Here is a 19,211-nt window from a genome sequence, read left to right as displayed (position 1 = left end):
TATGGTGAGTACAAGAAAATGTAGTGGCGTTACAATAGTACAGATAGGCCTTTTTGTGGTGCTGGCATAGTTTACAATTAGGGTGATAAGAGGAGGTTCACAATCCTGATAGCATTGGGGAAAATACTGCTCTTTAAGCTGGGTTTCGGTACCCTTTTTCCAAAGGGAGCAGTGAGAAGAGGTTGTGGCAAGGATGATGGGGTCATTCATAATGTTTTTTTTAAATTCACAGATCCACAGCATCGTCCTGCAAAAATGAGATAAATGACTGATTAGGTGGATTTCATCGACGAGTGAACATTATCCCCTATTGCATCCAGTGAAAGGGCTGCCAGACCCTTCCCTGACAGATGAATGACAAAATGGGGAATTCCCACTTTTGCAAAACCCAAATGTGGTGAGCAGTCATCCGTTCCATTAACTTGCTTATCCCCTATCGGGGTGTAACATTGAAACCCAATTTCTTCTGGTGTACTTCATGGCTGCCTATTGCATAAATGGCCAGTTCTACAAGATACTTCACACACAATGTGTGGGGCTCCAGTTGGTAATGCTTCCAAAGTTTGTTTTTACCGAGGCACAAAGTTCGTTTAATGTCAGATTTATTGTCAAGAGTACTAAACATGGCATCACATCCAACCCGCGGATACTTTTTTTCCTGCAAGCCCAGCAGAATTACCACTTATTGGTAGTGCCCAAACAAAACTGCACCCATGTAAACAAAGGATAACAAAAAAAAAGTCAATGAAGTGGAAAAGTAGTTTGTTATTGAGGAGTCCGATGGTCGAAGGGGGGCAGCTGTGCCTGAACCTGGTGGTGCGGGTCTTGTAGCACCTAGACCTCTTTGCTGATGGCAGGAAACCGTGTTGACAGTCTGAAACCGTAGCCTCATGCACAAAACTTGCACGACGAGTTCTGTCTCCACGCTCAGGAGGGCAAGCGGACTTCTTCATGGCAGCGATGAGATGGGAAAGGGGATCGCCTCTTCCAGTTCTGGTGACTGGACGGGGCGTGCCAGCCAATCAGCGAGGAGGGGGGAAGAGCGCCTCGGAACGCATGCGCGGCGCGGGCCACTCAGGCAATGCAGTCCGTGGTGGTGTGGCCGGCGAGAAGGCGGAGAGTTGTGCTTCGGAGCTGACGAGTCCCTTTCAGCCAGTGACCAGCCTCCAATGGAGACGGAGCTGCCCGCGATTAAGTTTGTTTGCACACGTGCGGCCGAGCGTTTGGGTGGGATGGGAGTGGGATGGAATGGGGGGGGGTGGGATGGAATGGGGGGGGTGGGATGGAATGGGGGGGGGTGGGATGGAATGGGGGGGGGTGGGATGGAATGGGGGGGGGTGGGATGGAATGGGGGGGGGTGGGGGGGGGCAGTTGCTCGCTGCCGTTTCGGAGCATTTCCCCTCGGAGACGTGGGCAGCGAAGCTTCTTTCCCCGGCGCCGAACCTGTTGCAAAGGGGTTGGCAAAGCTCGAGCAGCCCAGCCCTCCCACAGCGGTGACAGTTCACTGGAGGCGTCAGTCGGGGGTGGGTGGGCGAGGAACTCGCTCGGGAGAGCGGCCACCCTGCCTGCGGTGGTCGGGGAGGTGAGGGCTGTTTCGTCGGAGTGTTCGGGTGTATCGTCGGGGAGAGACCATTCGGAATTCCGTGGCCGAGCAGTTGCGTGCCCTGCAATTTTTAACCTCGGGGCACCATGTACAAAGGAGACAGGAGCAATTGGAACGATTTGCCCGTCTCAGCGCAGCCTTGGTTCGCGCTTCAATCGAAAGTCCGCCTGCCTGCACTTCCCTTGCCTATTAACAAAAAAATGTTGATCACTGTCCAATTATGTCAAGATCAGGGCAGTTTAAGCAAGTTATACTTGTTTTTAAAGTGACAGTGCCACTGATGAGGAAGCCTGGGGATGTTTTAATTGTCTGGTTTAAAGGAATGGGGTTGTCTCCCTTGTGTAAAGAACAAGCTTTGGGTACCTGAACAAATCGATCAAAAGAGAAAGAAGTCTATTGTTTTTCTTCACCTTTCCTTAATGTGGTGAGCAGTAATCCGTTCCATTAACTTGCTTATCCCCTATCGGGGTGTAACATTGAAAATGAGAAAATGCATAGGCTGCCAGATCTGTGATGTGTTAACACTGTCACTTTAAAAATGAATTATAACACAGTTTATAAACCGCATGAAGATTTGCATTGTGGAATTAATGCAAAACCTGATGTGGAAACAGCAAATTGACAGATTTCATTTGTGGATTTGATGTTTGATCTTTGTAAAATATTCCTCACTTAAACTCTCAACTGGCAAATGTCTGCTTACCTGAACAAGCTTCAGGTAATGCCCAAGAGAGATATTTGGGAAGAAGTTTCTTGAAGGTACAGCAAACCTGATCAGAATTTGTGATCTATAAGGAGAGATGGAACAAACTTGCATCTAAAATTATGAGAGGCAAAATCAGAATCATTTCCCTGGGTAAAAATGTTAAATAGCATAAGACCAGCATTTAACGTGAGATGGAGAAAGTTTAAAGGAGATGTGGAACTTTTCTTTGAACCCTAGTAACTTTTGAGGACTGACATACAGAGAATAGAGGGATGATTCGTGTAGATAGCACAGATTGTTTTAAAAGCACAGAGTTAATGGTGGAGGAACTCAGCCAGTCTCGCAGTGCCCATAGGAGGTAATGACTGATGTTTTGAGCCTGAGCCCTTCTTCAAGATATAAGCAAAAGGCAGGCATCAGATTAAAGACAGGGATACTGGTTTCTGTTTGGATCATCCCAATCTTCACCTCCTCCCCCCCCCCCCCCCCCCCCATCTCCTTTCCTCTAATTCTTTCTCACTGTTGGCTCTGAAACACAAGGAAACATCAGTCCTCTCCTTTCTTCTTAAAATTGTTGGTCTGGACTTCACCTCCCATTCTTTTCCTCCTGTCTTTATTCTGGTGCCTGCCTTTTGCTTATATGTTGAAGAAGGGCTCAGGCTCAAAACATCAGTCATTAGCTCCTATGGGCACTGCGAGACTGGCTGAGTTCCTCCACTCTGTGTTTTTAAAACAATCTGTGCTAACTACACGAATCATCCCTCTATTCCCTGTATGTCAGTCCATAAGCCTCAAAAGTTACTATGGTTAAAAAAATTCCACATCTCCTTTAAACTTACTCCATCTCACGTTAAATTCCTGTCTTATGGTATTTAACATTTTAACATTTATACCTTGAAGAAGGACTCAGGCCCAAAACATTGGTAATATATCTTTACCTCTTATGGACACTGTGAGACTAGCTGAGTGCCTCCAGCATTTACTGCATGTTTTTACGACAATCACAACACCTGAAGACTTCTGTGTTTCGCTCTTAGCACAGATTGTTTAATTTGCTTTGTTTGGCCCAGGCATCCTGGGCCGAAGTGCGTGTTTTTGTGCCATACTGCGTTCTATATTCTAAGTTGGTTTTGGAGGATATTCAAATGTACCAAATTAGAAGTTAGGCATTTTTTTCTGAAATGACCAACTTTAACTTTATGCACTTTTGGCTTTTGAGATTTAAAAAACTGTCTTTAGTGTTAATTCACTATCTTATGCCGACTGCAACTAGCTTGTTACATGATTATGGTTTCAATTGGGTTATGGCATTTGAGCTTGGAAATTGAACATGCTGGACATGTGTATTTTAATGATTGTTTATTTGGCTTCAAATTGTACTCCTAGTTCAGGCTAGTTGGTCATTGACTGCAGTATATTATCCACAAAGCCAATAAACACTTCTGTGAAGCTTGATGACTTATTTGTACAGGCATTTAGTGCACTCTTACAAATGATCCAACTAATTATTCTTTGTTTGGTTTATTTGCCCCTTCTCATGGCTCTGCTTGATGTATGGAAACTATTTTAGCAGGTGATCATTTTAATTCTCTGATGCTACTGGTGTGTATCATTGCTTTGTTTAATCGGAGTATTGAAGCTGGCCAATAGTATTTAACCTGGATTTCTTAAACATGTACAGAATATTTGTGGGCAATAAACCATTTCTGGGTTTGGCATAGTTCTTTTCTAGTTTCAAGAGAAAAAAATATGAAAAATGTTTACTTGTAACATACAGTATTTTCCTCATGTTATCCTGTTATTTTTCCAGTAATATTTTGATGGCAAACAGGAGAGTGGCCAGTTGTAAATTTGTTTAAATGAATATTATTGTTTTAATATCAATGTTTTTGTGGGATCAAATGACTCTGGAATGCCAGTATGTATCAGTGCTTTCTGGAAATTTTTACTCTGACCTTATTGCCAGTGTTAAAGCCCAGTTTAAAGAAATAGGAATGGGAGATACTGGTTGTTCATTTCAGAAGTGTTATTTGGAAGAGTGCAAGGGTTGATGTCAAAAGTATGTAATTGTTTGAAGATGAATTTATTTTTATTTGTAATTACTTATCGCTCTATGAACCATATCAGATGTATCTCTTTAAATATTCACAGTGACATTTTCTCTTTTTTTCCCCCTTCCCACCCCCCTCCAAAAACAGTAGATATTGGACATATAAAATACAATAAAACAATATCTTTATACAAAAGGAATACAAGCAAAAAAGACGTATCATCTACTTATTTGCATTTAATCTGATCATGTTTATCTTCTTATCATTTTAGGTGGTGGTGGTCCTAGGCTTGCTCTTTTTCTCATATGTTTCATATATGGTTCCCAGGTTTTTTTCAATCTTTGTAACTTTGTCTTTTAAATTATATGTGATTTTTTTTTTTCCAATGCGTTATATATTCCATTAATGTTTATAGTCATATGGTCCAACGTAGCCATCTTATATCTTTATTTTCACTTTTTCGCCTCTTCACCACCTCCATCCTCTTTTTTTTCCATGACTGTTTTTTAAGTTTTCCTTTTCAATCTCAATATATGACAATGCATTTAAGACATGAAATACCCTAACAATCCCACAAGCAATAACCCTTTAACCCCAAATGAACCTCCCCTCTTTGGATTGCCTCCTGTCCCTTGACGGCAACCACAACTACCCTTTCCATTCGGTTTGCGAACTTACTCGCAAGGGTCAACCGATTTTGCAATGACCATTATTCTCCCCCCCCCCAGCCCCCCGAGAACACTATTTTCCTATACATATAACAAACCTCTTTTTTTTCCTTCTTCCCTTTCTCTTATCCATCTTTAAATCTTTATATATACATTATCTTTATATTTTTTCATATTTTTGTATATTTTCTTGCCGGTCTTCCTTCTTGTCACTCCTCCAACTCTCTTCTGTCCTGCAAATGTCCAGCAAATTCTTGGGCTTTCTTTGGGTCCGAGAGCAGTCTATTCAGTTCCCCAGGAATGAATACTGGATGTCTTAATATAAAGTTATACCCTTTCTTCCATAAGATTGTTTTCGCCGTGTTGAATTCCTTCTTCTTCTTTAAAAGTTCAAAGCTTATGTCTGGGTTAAAAAAAAATATTTTTTGTCCCTTATATTCCAATGGCTTATTGTCTTCTCTAACCTTCTTTCTTGCCTGCTCCAGTATGTTTTCTCTTGTCGTGTATCTTAGAAATTTTACTAATATGGATCTTGGTTTTTGATGTGGTGGCAGTTTCAGTACTAGTGCTCTATGCGCCCTTTTGAATTCTATTTCTTCATGTGAATCTGTCATTCCCAGCACCTTTTGGGACCTATCCTTTTATAAATTCCTTCTTATCTGACCCTTCTTTGCCTTCTTTCAGGCCTACTATTTTTATGTTGTTTCACCTACTGTAGTTTTCCAATATGTCAATATTTTGTGACAATAAATCTTATGTCTCTAATTTTTTCTGCTCTCTTCCAACTTCCCTCTTAAATGATTTATCTCCATTTCTATAGCAGCTTCTCGTTCCTCCACATTTTCTACTCTTTTCCCTATTTCAATCATGATCAACTCTAAGCTTTGCATTCTGTCTTCAGCTCTTTTCATTTTTCTTTTGATTGAACTAAATTCTAATGATAGCCATTCTTTTAATGACCTCATTTGTTCTTTGAAAAAGGCTTTATCTAAACTTCGTCCTTCTATTTTGCCTTCTTCCCTTTGAAATTCGGTTGCCCCGTTGTCACTCACCCTCTTCCAGCCCTTCATTCTCTTTCTCACCACTCTTCTTCTTTCTTGTTTACTTCACCCAGCCGAATGCCCCAATCCTGGGCGTCTCTCAGCTGGCCGCTCCTCAGCTGAGTCCCCCTCCCATTGGCGTTAACCTTTTCTTTTACTTGCGCACTGCGCACCTCTTCTTGGGTCTGAGAGCCATTTTTGGAGTCCGCCGATCGGGAGGACACCCCTCCTCTGGGACTCACCAACACCGGAGATCAGCTTCTCCTCTCCACGGTGGCTCTCTGCTTCGATCTGCAAGTAAGGCCTTCTTCTTTCTTCTCCAGTGATTTTCCTTTTACCCTTTTCTCTGTTATTCTTTTTCTCTTTTGGGTGCCATCTTCTGTCTCTTCTCTGTAACTTTATCTTTCTCTTCCCATATTTTATGTTTATTGAGCTCTGCTTTTTCACACTTTTTAAAAATTTTCTCTGGAGAGGGCTGTTTCCACCTAACCAGCCACTACTCCATCATGTGACTCCCCCCGAAGATGAGTTTAGAGGCAAAACTCAAAATATTTTGCAAGAAACATTTTCATTTTAACATTGTGCGCAAAGCAGAAACAACATTCTGTTTCTGTTTGGGGAAGACTGCTTTTTCTTTTTTTCGGCTGCCTCTGAATCCTTTAAAATAAGTTGTTTATGGTAATTGTTTCCCCTTGTTACTTCAACAATTTAATTTCAATGGTTGCCATATATTTTGGCAAATAAAATGACACTTGATACTTGCAAAAAGGGGTCATACACAAAAACAGTGACCTTAAATTCTACTCAAAATATCATTTGATTGGTTCCTGACCCCACCCTATAACAAATTTTTAAGCTACTGGTATTTTTTTTTAAAAAAAAGCTGCACTGAAATCCATTACCAATGTGGTGTTAAACCAATAAAAGAATTGTAAAATAAAAAAACACATCATACATATATCATGGCTTGATTTCGCGAATGAAGACTTAGAAAGGATCGTAGACATGGGCATGTCCTTCAAGCCTGCACAGTGGATTTTTAGGTGCAGTCTGGCCCTGTCCTTTACACCTGGGGTTTATTTGCCATGGCCCACCACTCTGGGATGGTGACAGCCATGTCCTCAGATCGTAGGTGTTACGTCAGAGTGTTCTTCACCTCGATAGATGGCCTGACAAGGCTAACGAGTCCCATCTGTCCAGGTTTGGAATCGGAGTTTTCCTTCTCTTAGGCTGGCTGCCAACCAAGGCTAACAAGCCCAGCCTACCCATCCAATTATACTGCCACGATCGCGCCACGATGTAGCAAACTCCATGAAAATGAGGGACACCATGAGTTTCAAGATTGCCATCATCATGTCAGTGGTGAAACCTCCCACTGCAACAAATCTGAATGACTTCTGTCCAGTTGCACTCACCTACATCATTGTAAATTACTTTGAGAGACTGGTTTTATCACATTTGAAATCCTGTTTGCCCATCACCCTGGACTCTTAACAATTTGTCTATCATATCAAGAGAGGATGCCATTTCTACGGCACTTCACTTTGCCTTGACCCACTTGAACAGCTACAACTTTTAAGTCAGAATGTTGTTTATTGATTTCAGTTTGGCATTCAATGCTGTGATTCCTTTCAAACTTTACCAACTTGGTATCAGCTCATCCCTCTGTAATTTGACATTGGACTTTCTGACTAACAGACCCCAATCTGTTAAGTTAGATAATATCTTCTTTTCTATTTTCACCTTGTATACTGGTGTGTCCCAGGGCTGTGTGCTGAGCCCTCTCCTGTATTTCTTTTTCACCTATGACTCTGTTCCTTTAGATGGTTCTAATTCCATAATCAAGTTATCAGATGGTTGGCCTCATCAGAGGGGATGATAAGATAGCTTATAGGGATGAGGTCCAGATCCTGGCGGCATGGTGTGCTGACAGCAACTTGGCTCTAAACACTCAAAAGACCAAGAGATCATTGTGGACTTCAGGTGTGCTGGAAGCCATACTAGTGCTGCTATTCACATCAATGAAGTTGTGGTGGAACATGTATCAAGCTTTAAATTTCTTGGTGTCCACATTTCCAATTATCTCACCTGTTCCCTGAACTCCTCCATCCTTTTCTGCAGAGCACGTATAAAGTATATCTCTGTCCTAGGAAATTGATGGATTTTTGCCCCTGTACCATTGAGAGTATACTGACCTATGGCATCTCAGGGTGGTATGGCAAATGTCTCATATCCAACCATAAAGCACTTTACAGTTGGTGAAAACTGCCCAAGGGATTATTGGCATCCAATTGCCCACCATTGAGAACATCTATCAGGAACGTTGACTGAGCATATGAAAGATCTTCATCAAGGATGCATCTCACCCTAACTATAGACTTTTTACTCTTCATTCATCCAGAAGGCGCTACAGAAGCCTTCGCTTTCAAACCAGCAGAATCAAGAAGATGTTTTCTCCCCCAAGGCTGTGACCCTGCTGAACTTTAAATCACAGCGCTGACTGGTACTGCACTCACATTGTACTGTTAGTACTTTTATAATTGTTTGCTTGCTGAATCCACTTCCTTTTCATGTAGTTATTTGTATATAGCACTATTTTTTAACTTCTAGTTGGATGCTAATTGTATTTCATTTGCTTTGTATTTTACTTGGCACAATGACAATAAAGTTGAATCTAATCTTAAAAAATAAACCACAAGAAGATGTTGCTATGGGCGCAGTAATGTAGGAGAGGCTATTTGCAGTGACCTCTTCAAATGGCTCCAGACAGTGGCCACATGGTGATCTACACTGAGAAAGGAGTGGCAATGTATTAGTGCACTATCCCTGGTTGAGTAGGACATCAGCCTCAGACCTTACCCCCACCCCCACCCCCCCCCAATCCCCCTCACACACATTTAAAATCTTTGAAAATCACGCGTCTGAGGCAAAGAACTCAGCAAGCATATCTGGAGTCTCAGTGTTTACACTGTCGTCCTATGGATCCCAGTCTGAAACTAGTGAGTTGGCTTCAGCTTCTTCGTCAGTGTCCCACAATCCATCCATTGCACTAGAGATACCACACTTTTTGAAAGATTTTATTACAGTCTCTACTTTCACTTTATCCCATGCTTTGATCACAAAATCACACAGCACGCACATCAAGTGATGCAGCACACATTGCCCCACCTTTTGTAAAGGATTTTTCAGCATTCATCATCCAATTATTCCATTCTTTGGCATTTTTCTTAAAACATTCTTTTTTCACTCTCTTACCATCTTCTCAGTTGTGTCAAATGCCCTCGCAGAAGCATAGTTGGTCGATTCCTTGGCCACTTCAATGGCTTATAATTTAAAACTTACTTCACACTTTCTTCGTTTTGCTGGTGGCTCCATGATAACAATTTGATTAATTAAAAAACTAAATTGTGAAGACAGAGTATTTGAAGCTTCCCTGAATGTTTTGAGAGTGCTCAAATTTAGAGAGTTTCTGAAAAGATATTTTAAAAAACATCAATAATTCTTAAGATTAATTTGGAACCTTGCCTGTTAATTGCTTTGTTTTGTTTTTCTTGTCATCTAGATACATTTATATCGGCGCCTCAGGAAAAAGTTTGAGCTTTTATCACATTGATAAGCAGATGAATAATTTTATTGAAATGAAAAGACGACTCATCCCTTACACATACACAGTGGCTATTTGATGTAGTGCCCTATTTAAGTTTCGAGAAAGTTTGACATAATAAAGATAGAAAGATTCAATTTGTGAAAATGTGGGGCCCATTCTTAGAATTTGTTTTAATAATTGGAAGAATTAATAATTATTGTATGTCCTAGTTGTTCTTTGCCTGTTCTCCAAGGGTCGCCAATGGTTCCACATTATTGATTTCTTTTATTAATTCAACCTTGATTAGAGGAAGGGGTTAGATTAGAATTAGCTTTAGTTTTTCATTTTTCTTTTCTTTTTTGAAAATTTTATTTATCAAACGTGATAAGACATATAATAAAAAATCCAAATAAAGATAAACATGATGCATACATGATATTTTTGTAAATGTGCCCCCTGCAACCACCCCCTACCCTAACCCACCCACCCCTCCCCAACCCCCTCTAAACTACCCCAAAAGGAAAAGAAGAAAGAGGAGATCACATAACATAAAACTCTCAGTTGTTTGCCATGGTTCGGAGCAACACCATCAATGCCTAGGAAGAAAATTAATAATTCAACCCCATATATTCCAGATACAGGCTCAAAGTTTACATAAATTATGTTATCTTTTCCAACGGAATACAAGATCACATTTCTAAATGCCGTTACTGAATGCTCAAATTAATTTCATTCTTCCAAGTAATTGCTAGCCACAGTTAAGGCCAATCTAAAAAAAAAACAATTTGAAATTTATTTAATTTTAACTCCAAACTCAATTTCTTAATATAACTCAATAAAAAATACTAAAGGATCAAGTGGAAATTTCAATTTAAAAATAGCTTCTAAAAGTTCCTTAAATCTACCCCAAAAAGGATTCATTGTCTCACATAACCAAGTAGAATGTAAAAAAGAACCAACTTTCTTATGGCACCTAAAACATAAATCAGAAGAAATAAATTTATATTTCCTTAATTTTTCTGGAGTTAAATAGATAGAGAAAATTATAATGAACCATTCTGTAGCTTACATTTACAATTTTAGTCATACTATCCTCACATAGATTCATCCAATCATCCTGAGAGATAGATATGGACAAATCTTTTTTCCTTTTTAATTTAGATTTATATACATCCGGCTTGAGCATTTTATTCTGCACTAAAGCATACATCTTGGATATAAATCCTTTCTTGCTATCTTCAGTAAGTAAAATCGCAAATTTAGACTGCCTGGTTAACTGTAACGAGCACCCAAAATTATCCAACTTTAATTTGATAATAAGAAAAAAAATTATTCAAAGATATTTCATATTTCTCTTTCATTCTTTGTTATGAAGCAGGATATTTTATTTTATTCCAATCTTCTACTAATTTAATACCTTTCTGATCCCACAACTTCAAAAATTCATTTATTAAGTGTAAAAGGAAAAAAGCTTATTTTGAAATTTTACCTTGAGTAGCTATAATTTCATTTTTTATTCCATATTTCCATTAAATGTGTCAACACAGGCAAATTATAATTACTTAATAACTGAAAATTCCATCTATAAATAAACTGATCCATCTTCCAGCCAATCTGAAATAATTCAATATTATCCCATATCAAAGGTTTATCCACTTCAAACACCCTGTAAATAAATTTCAACTGTTCTGATTCATAATAATTCTGAAAATGAGGAAGTTGCAGTCCTCCTAATGCATACTTCCAAGTTCATTTCTGTAATGATACCCTCACCATTTTATCTTTCCACAAAAACCTCCTCACCAAAGCATTCAAATCTTTAAATTTTTTTTGAGGAATCTTGCAAGGAATAGATTGAAAAAGATACTGAATTTGAGGAAAGATATTTATTTTAATACAATTAACACGTCCTATTAATGTTATAGGTAAATCTCTCCACTGATTCAAATCATACTTAATTTTAGACAATAAAGGTAGATAATTCAATTCATATAAATAATTATAATTACTATCTATCTTAATACCTAAATACTTAATCCGATCCGACTACTTAAATTTGACAATATGCCTACAGAGAGAATTATCCAGATCAGCTAAAGGCATAATTTCACTCTTTTCCCAGTTAATTTTATAACCTGATACTTCACCATAATGCTACAATCTATCATGCAGACTCCCCAAAGATTTCAAAGGTTGTGTTAAATATATCAAAATGTCATCTGCAAATACATTCATTTTATATTCATCAGCTTTCACCTTAATACCTTTAATATTACTATCTTGTCTAATCATCTGAGCCAAAGGTTCAATAACCAATGCAAATACAGCTGGTGACAAAGGGCAGCTTTGCTTAGTCAATCGAGATAACATAAAAGGTGAAGATACTAGTCCATTTGTCACAACTCTAGCAGTAGGATTTATATAAAAAGCCTTATTTGAACCAATAAAGAGAGGCCCAAAATTAAATTTCTCCAAAACTTTAAATTAAAAAAACTCCATTCAACTCTATCAAAGCCTTTTATGCATTGAGAGAAATTACCATTGGTTGGTCAGATTGCCCCCGAGAAATATTAAAGAAATCAACTTAACAATATTATCTGATGAATAACAATTTTTAATAAAACCTGCTTGATCTACATGAATTAAATCTGGTAAATATGTAGTTAATCTATTATCTAGAACCTTGGCAACAATTTTATAGTCTACATTCAATAAAGAAATAGGTCTATAAGACCCTGCTTTTAATGGGTCCCTATCCTTCTTAAGAATAATTAATAATTGCTTTAGAAAAAGAATCCAGAAAAGAACAAATCTTTGTTGCCTGTTTCAATACATCCATCAATAAAGGAATTAATAAGTCCTGAAATCCTTTATAAAATTCAGAGTAAAACCATCATCTCCTGAAGACTTCCCACTAGGCATAGATCGAAGTGCATCTATCACTTATTTAACAGTAAAAGAAGCATCTAAATCCTGGATATCTTTTTTCAATGAAGGTAAAACTAAATTAGACAAAAAATTATCAATTTTAGCTTCATCTTCCAACACTTCAGAAGTATACAATTTTTCATAAAATTTGTGAAACTTATCATTAATTTCCTGAGATTTATGTGTAATCATTGAATCATGTCTAATAGCGTTTATTTTTCTAGAAGCTTGCTCCATTTTTAGCTGCCACGCTTTGAGCTATCTCACCCAACTCATAATATTGATGTTTAATTCTCTGTAATAATTTCTCAAATACACAAGTTTGTAATGAATTATACCGTAATTTCATATTAAGTGTTTTCTTAACTTCCATGGAATTTTGTTGTAATTCCTTTTCCAAAATTTCTATCTCCTCCTCCAATTTACTAACCTCAACCATATGTTGTTACTTAATTTTAGCAGTGTAGCTAATAATTTGTCCCTGTAAATAAGCTTTTAAGGCATCCCAGAAAACAAATTTACTATCCACTGAATCGATATTTACTTTCAAAAAAATCTATATTTGATTCCTTATAAATTTAAAAAATTCAGGATTTTTCAACAATAAAGAATTAAATCTCCAATGATAAACATTCTCAATTCTCTCAGAACCTGTACGTGATTAATAACAAAAAATGATCAGACAAAATCCTACTCTTATATTCAGCCTTCAAAACTCGACTGTGCTGATGCTAAAAGTAAATATATTCTAGAATAAGAATCATGACAGAATGAATAAAATGAAAAATCTTTATCCTTTAGGATTTAACTTTTTCCATATATCTACCAAGTTCATATATTTCACTAGCATTATTAACTATTTAGCCATTTTAGTTCTAATTACCAATTTTGGAGATTTATCTCTTCTCTTTGGCTTGGCTTCGCGGACGAAGATTTATGGAGGTGGTAAAAAGTCCACGTCAGCTGTAGGCTCGTTTGTGGCTGACAAGTCCGATGCGGGACAGGCAGACACGGTTGCAGCGGCTGCAGGGGAAAAATGGTTGGTTGGGGTTGGGTGTTGGGTTTTTCCTTAGAATGTTACATACATGAAATTCTTTAACTTTCGTCTACTGTGAGGCAGAGTTGCCACTTTGTCCAGCATCCCTCACAGAAATCGACAGCACTTGGTTTTCTTAGGCAGTCTCCCCGCCAAGTACTGATCAGTTCTGAGCCTGCTTAGCTTCCGAGATCAGACAATCTCAGGCGTATTCAAGCTATTAGCTGCTGTAATAAGTGTAAATAACTAACATGGGTGTATTGGTTACTGAAAACATTTTTACTTTGACAACCTCATTCAGATCCTAATCAAGACAATAATGCAAAGACTAACTTCATATTTTTATATCTTTAGTTCTCTGCTGAATAAATTGAGAATCCAAGGCAGTTTTGCTCTTTCGGCACATGCTCAATTCCTTTATAAAGTTCTGCAGTATTTGGGATAAGGTTTTCATTTGTGCAGATCAAGGAACTTACTTTCCAGGGAAGAAGAAATCAATGCTAAATTTTATTCAGACGTTTGGAAAAAAACCAAGCAAACATTAAGAAAACTATTGTAGTGTACCACAATTTGATTTATTTCAGTCTGAACAGGGTTTTATTAATTGTTGGAGATCTTTCTAGGGAGTTCATAGATTTGGACTTGTGGATAGGCCCTTCATCCCATTGTGTAAATGCTGACCTTCTTGCCCATTAACCTTGAAGTTGCTGGATTGTTGGCTTTGAAAGACCTTGTATTACGTGAGGGTGTGTGTAAAAATGGCTTGCTTAAGCACATGGTTAAAAAAAAATCAGTGTTTGTTTTCTTTGCATAAATTTATTATGAGCATGTCATATTTATCCAATGGACCAGCAGTAACTCTTATAAATGGTGGTAAGGGATAATGTTCCATGTGAAAACTTGATAGCTTTTGTTATTTTGGTTGATGACTCTTGTACACTTTTGAATTCCTAGCTGCAAGACTAATAAAATGGTAGTAATTTTCATTTAGTTTAAGCAATTGATTTAAATATTTAACTGAATTTATTCAGTGAAACTTGAAAACTCAAAATATATTTTATGAAATTAAGATTTTAAAGCTATCTAATTGAAATATTAGTATTAGCTTCTTTAACAAAACTTTGCTCTGTCGATAAACCAGAGCACAATGCAGTAATTTGCAATAAGAGAAGATGTGCATTGTTTTACGGAAAGTCACCTGACCTCTCTGACGGGAACCAAGTCAGTTATTAGCTCACCTGCCAATCAAGGTTATTAAAGGTGAGGAGCATCACAATTGGTTCTTCTTGACACCTTAGAACATGAATCCAAACAACACACAAGACTTTAAAAATTACAAGACAGACGAGAACCAGAGTTCGTAAGTCCAAAATAAATTAAGACTTTGTGGCGGCCCACTCCCATGGCAAACGAGCATGTGCTCCAGGCGGTGAGCGCAACCAAAGGCCAGCAGCCCTAACAAGTGAACCGGTGGGTGAATGGCAATGGCACCTGAGCTGGCCCTCCCCAAGCTATCTGCAGCATAAAGCATACTACGTAGAGCAACTCTTGTCTCTTTTCTCCTTGATGTGGACCCTAGTTCCACTCTAGGTTGTGAGCCATGGGCATCGCTGGAGAACCAATTGCAAAATGCAGTAAAGGGTGGGGATCTTTTGTAGTGCATACTGGAGAAAGACTGTCATGTCTCCTTCATTATTGTTATTACTTAAATGTAACTTTTAGTTAATCAAGTGAGAGAGGGATGGCAGGTATTGTGTTTAAGCCTCATGTTTATACTTAGGAGTTGCAATTATCTGTGTCTAATCTGCATTTGATGCATACGAGTTGTATGTAGTTGCTTTGCATGTGTGTAAATAAAGACTAATTTTTGTTACAACGCAGTGTCTAGACTTATTATTACTTTAATCCTAGAACTTGTTCTCATCATCACACATATGCTTTGACCACAGAGCAAATTCTCAGTTAAGCATTCTAAATTATTCTCACCAAATATAGACTGAGACCACATGCTACATATTGCCTCTGTGTTTCCAGCTTTTTAAAATCATTAATGTAGAAGGGACAAGAAACTATTTCTACTTGTAAATTGTGACTGACAGCTTTACTTCAGTACGCAATATCAAAACATGTCATCAGAACATAAATTTTGAACTGGACAAGGTCACTTTATCCCTGGAGCCTGCTCTGCCACTTAGTAAGATCGTAGCTGATCTTATTTTTCATCTAATTGCATTTATTTCTGCCAGCACTACCCTTTCACACTCTTGCTTCTCTATCACAATCTCTAAAATATTTAGCTCCACCAAGTACTCATTGAAGAAGTATTTAAAAGACACTTTTTGGAGAGATAAAATATTGACGTCTCTCCAAGTGGGTAACAACTAAACAGTGATCCATCATTCTCTCACAAGAGGAAAGCCTCTTCAGATCCATCCTATATAGGTATTGTATTTTAACTTGAACGTTCTCATTTAACTCCAGCAGATACAGGCCAAACATGTTCATCCTTTCTACATTAGAGAACCAGTCAATTCCAAGGAAGGATGCGGAAGCTATGGAGAGGGTGCAGAGGAGTTTTACCAGGATGTTGCCTGGATTGGAAAATAAGTTTTGTGAGACAAGGTTAGCAGAGCTGGGACTTCTCTTTGGACCATAGAAAGATGAAAGGAGACTTAGTAGAGGTCTACAAGAGTATGAGAGGCATAGATAGGGTGGACAGCCACCACCTGTTTCCCTTGGCAGGAGCCGCAAACACTAGAGGACATATATAAAGTGAAGGGAGGAAAGTTTAGAGATAACATTGTTTTTTTTTTAAACGCAGAGTTGTGGGTGCCTGTAATGCCTTGTCAGGGATGGTGGTGGAGGCTGAAACTTTAGGGCATTTAAGAGATTCTTAAACAAATGGATGGAAGGTTATGGGGTAGGGAGGGTTTAGTACTTTTATTAAAGGAATATATGTGGGAGTACAACATCGAGGGCTGAAGGGCCTGTACTGTGCTGCCGTGTTCTATGTTCTGTGAACTGCTAACACATTGTGACAAATATGCTAAATTTGAGTTATTTGCTTTGAAGATATGGTTACATATCGATTTTATTTAAGTAAGTGCTTTTTATCAACAAAGATAGGTGTTTAATCATGTAGACCTACTATCAATGGATGTGAGCATAGTTCTCTGAAGCCAAATTACTCCAGATGAGGGAAATTTGAAACAAAAATGGTGCTCATCATTTTCTGCAGATCAGCCACCATTCTGTCGTCGGGACTATTGCTGCCGACACAGCTCCCCTCTCCGTTATTGTTGCTGTTGTGCTGGCTCCCTTGCACCGCAGGAATTGCAGTGCGACCTCCTCCTCGCCACTGCTCTCCGACCCTACCTTTTTCGAAGCCCAGGGTTTGATCTGTTGCATTGGCACCGACTTCATCTTCGGGATATCCTCACTGGTGCCTGCGCCCGCTGTGGAGCAGCTCCCGCTGCCTTCTAACCCCGCAGGTCCTCCAGGTAGGTCATTGGTTTCCATCTTTCGGCTCCCGCCATTTACTTCACCACGAGGTTGGCAGCTGTTAGATGTTTGGCCCATTTTTTTGTTTCTAAATTGCTTTCTTTTCCTTCTTGCCCATTCTCTGGCTTTAATTCTACCATGCACATTTTACCCCACCTTCATGCTATGATACTGTTTTTTTACATTTTTACCCACGTTCGTGCTGGAGAACCGAGGAGCTCAACTACCCTCTCCACTGCATCACAGGACCTCCATCAATTATGCCCTTCCTCCCCGCACGTTGGCCCTGACTGTTGGATGTGCAGCAACGCCAGTGCCATTTTGGGGTTGCTGGTCTTTAAGCTGCCATTGCCATTCACCCACCGGTTCACTTGTTAGGGCTGCTGGCCTTTGGTTGCTCTCACTGCCTGGAGCACATGCTCGTTTGCCATGGGAGTGGGCCGCCACAAAGTCTTAACTTATTTTGGACTTACGAACTCTGGTTCTCGTCTGTCTTGTAATTTTTAAAGTCTTGTGTGTTGTTTGGATTCTTTAAATATGAATGAAATATGAGGGCCATTTCATACATCTGTAGTATAGAAGTTCCTCTTAATTAATTATGTTTAAAGTGGTCATATATTAGGCAACACTTGAGCTACTGTAACTGACAGACTTTTCCTTCTCTCTAAAGTAATTCAGCAGATGAGCTTGAGAAGTTTATTTTCAGGTTTTGGTGCTTAAATTGCCCAAGACACTACTTCTCGCTTGCTTGATGTACACATTCAATAATACCTTTGCAAAAAATCATGAGCTATGCTTGTACTCATGATGTTACGAGTGACTGTTTGATGCTTTCGATTCTGTGGTTGTGAGATGCACTGAGAAAACTTGACATGATTTTGCAACTAACTGCAAAGCTGACGGAAGATGATTAGCTTCCACTACAGTAGATTTCCTAATCTTGACTCTTGGAATATTTCAAACAAGGAAATGTATTAATTAAGCAATCAGTTTTATGCTGGTGCCTCTGTATGGGTGACTATGATGGTTATATTTAGGAATCAGTGCAGCATACTATTATTTAGTCCATTCTACTGCAGAATCTTTGATGATAAACTAACTCCTGATTCTTGGGATCTGGTCCAGTACTGTATTTTCACGCATTTTATGTGCACATGCATAGCTGCACAAAATCACAAATAGTGTAAAAATATTTTCATATAATGTGGAGAAAATCATAAATTGAATAAAATATCTTCCATATAATGCACAGAAAATAATAAATTGTGTTAAATAAATAAAAACTATTAAAAAAAATTGTATGCATGTACTGCATGTATTCTAAATTCTGACAGACAAAATAAATTTGCATTTAAATGGGTCACAAGACCAAACACATACCAGTATCTGCCACAATTAATCTCCTGCAATTATTATCCTATCATCTGACCCCAGATGTGTCAATTGCCCATTATATAGATGATATCCTGCTGCAACACATTAATAAGCTTTGGAAAGAAATCAATTAAATAGGTTGAAGACGAGCTCAGAGTTGAGCAGAATTTTAATTCTAATGTCCCAAATCAGAGGCACTTGATAAATTAATCTCCCATGGCATTCTTGAGATCAAAATTTCCCTTGGCCGATTCATGATCACGTTTAGAACAACAAGCCTCAAATGAATCATATCAGAAACGTATTTTACCCATAAGTGAATGGCCTGGAACTAGTTCCATGGGGAGTTTTACTCGGCCACTGCACAAGATCATTTCCTCAGCTCCAATATCCCGCACGAACTCCTGTTACAAGATCAAACCACAAAGAAGGCAAATCTCTCAGGGGTAAAGATCTCTATTAACCAAAAATTCACCTTCAAACCCCCCTCCCCTTTTATAACGATGCCCACTAGTTACTAATCAAATTTCTATAACAGTGTAAAACTAATAAATTCCCCAGCCTAAATATAACATATGGAATTAAAGTCTAAGCTACACTTAAAAAAAAAAATCCCTTGGCCACTATAAATTGTGTGCGATCTTTCAACATGTAAATAAATATTCTTGAATAGCGCGCACATGCATGTAATGCGCAGGGGATGCCTGGTTTGTAAATT

The 19,211-nt window shown here is 38.5% G+C and overlaps 1 protein-coding gene across 7 annotated transcripts in view; it reads left to right on the top strand.

Moving 5' to 3' along the window:
• Window positions 1-1,063: 1,063 nt before the first annotated feature.
• Window positions 1,064-19,211, top strand: part of stxbp6 (syntaxin binding protein 6 (amisyn)) — a 314,531-nt gene continuing 296,383 nt past the window's right edge. For 2 of the 7 annotated variants that reach the window (XM_069916677.1, XM_069916682.1), the window contains exon 1: window positions 1,064-1,195. The gene's annotated coding sequence lies outside the window, so the exon portion shown is untranslated. Of the gene's footprint in view, window positions 1,210-8,469; window positions 8,572-19,211 lie in introns of all 7 variants that reach the window. The other 5 variants (XR_011351231.1, XM_069916681.1, XM_069916679.1 and 2 more) reach the window with 4 other exon arrangements.

Source organism: Narcine bancroftii, chromosome 2, assembly GCF_036971445.1.
Source record: "Narcine bancroftii isolate sNarBan1 chromosome 2, sNarBan1.hap1, whole genome shotgun sequence".
Lineage (NCBI taxonomy): Eukaryota > Metazoa > Chordata > Chondrichthyes > Torpediniformes > Narcinidae > Narcine > Narcine bancroftii.
The sequence above is the reverse complement of the archived record's forward strand: the minus strand, read 5'-3'. Positions and strand labels throughout refer to the sequence as shown.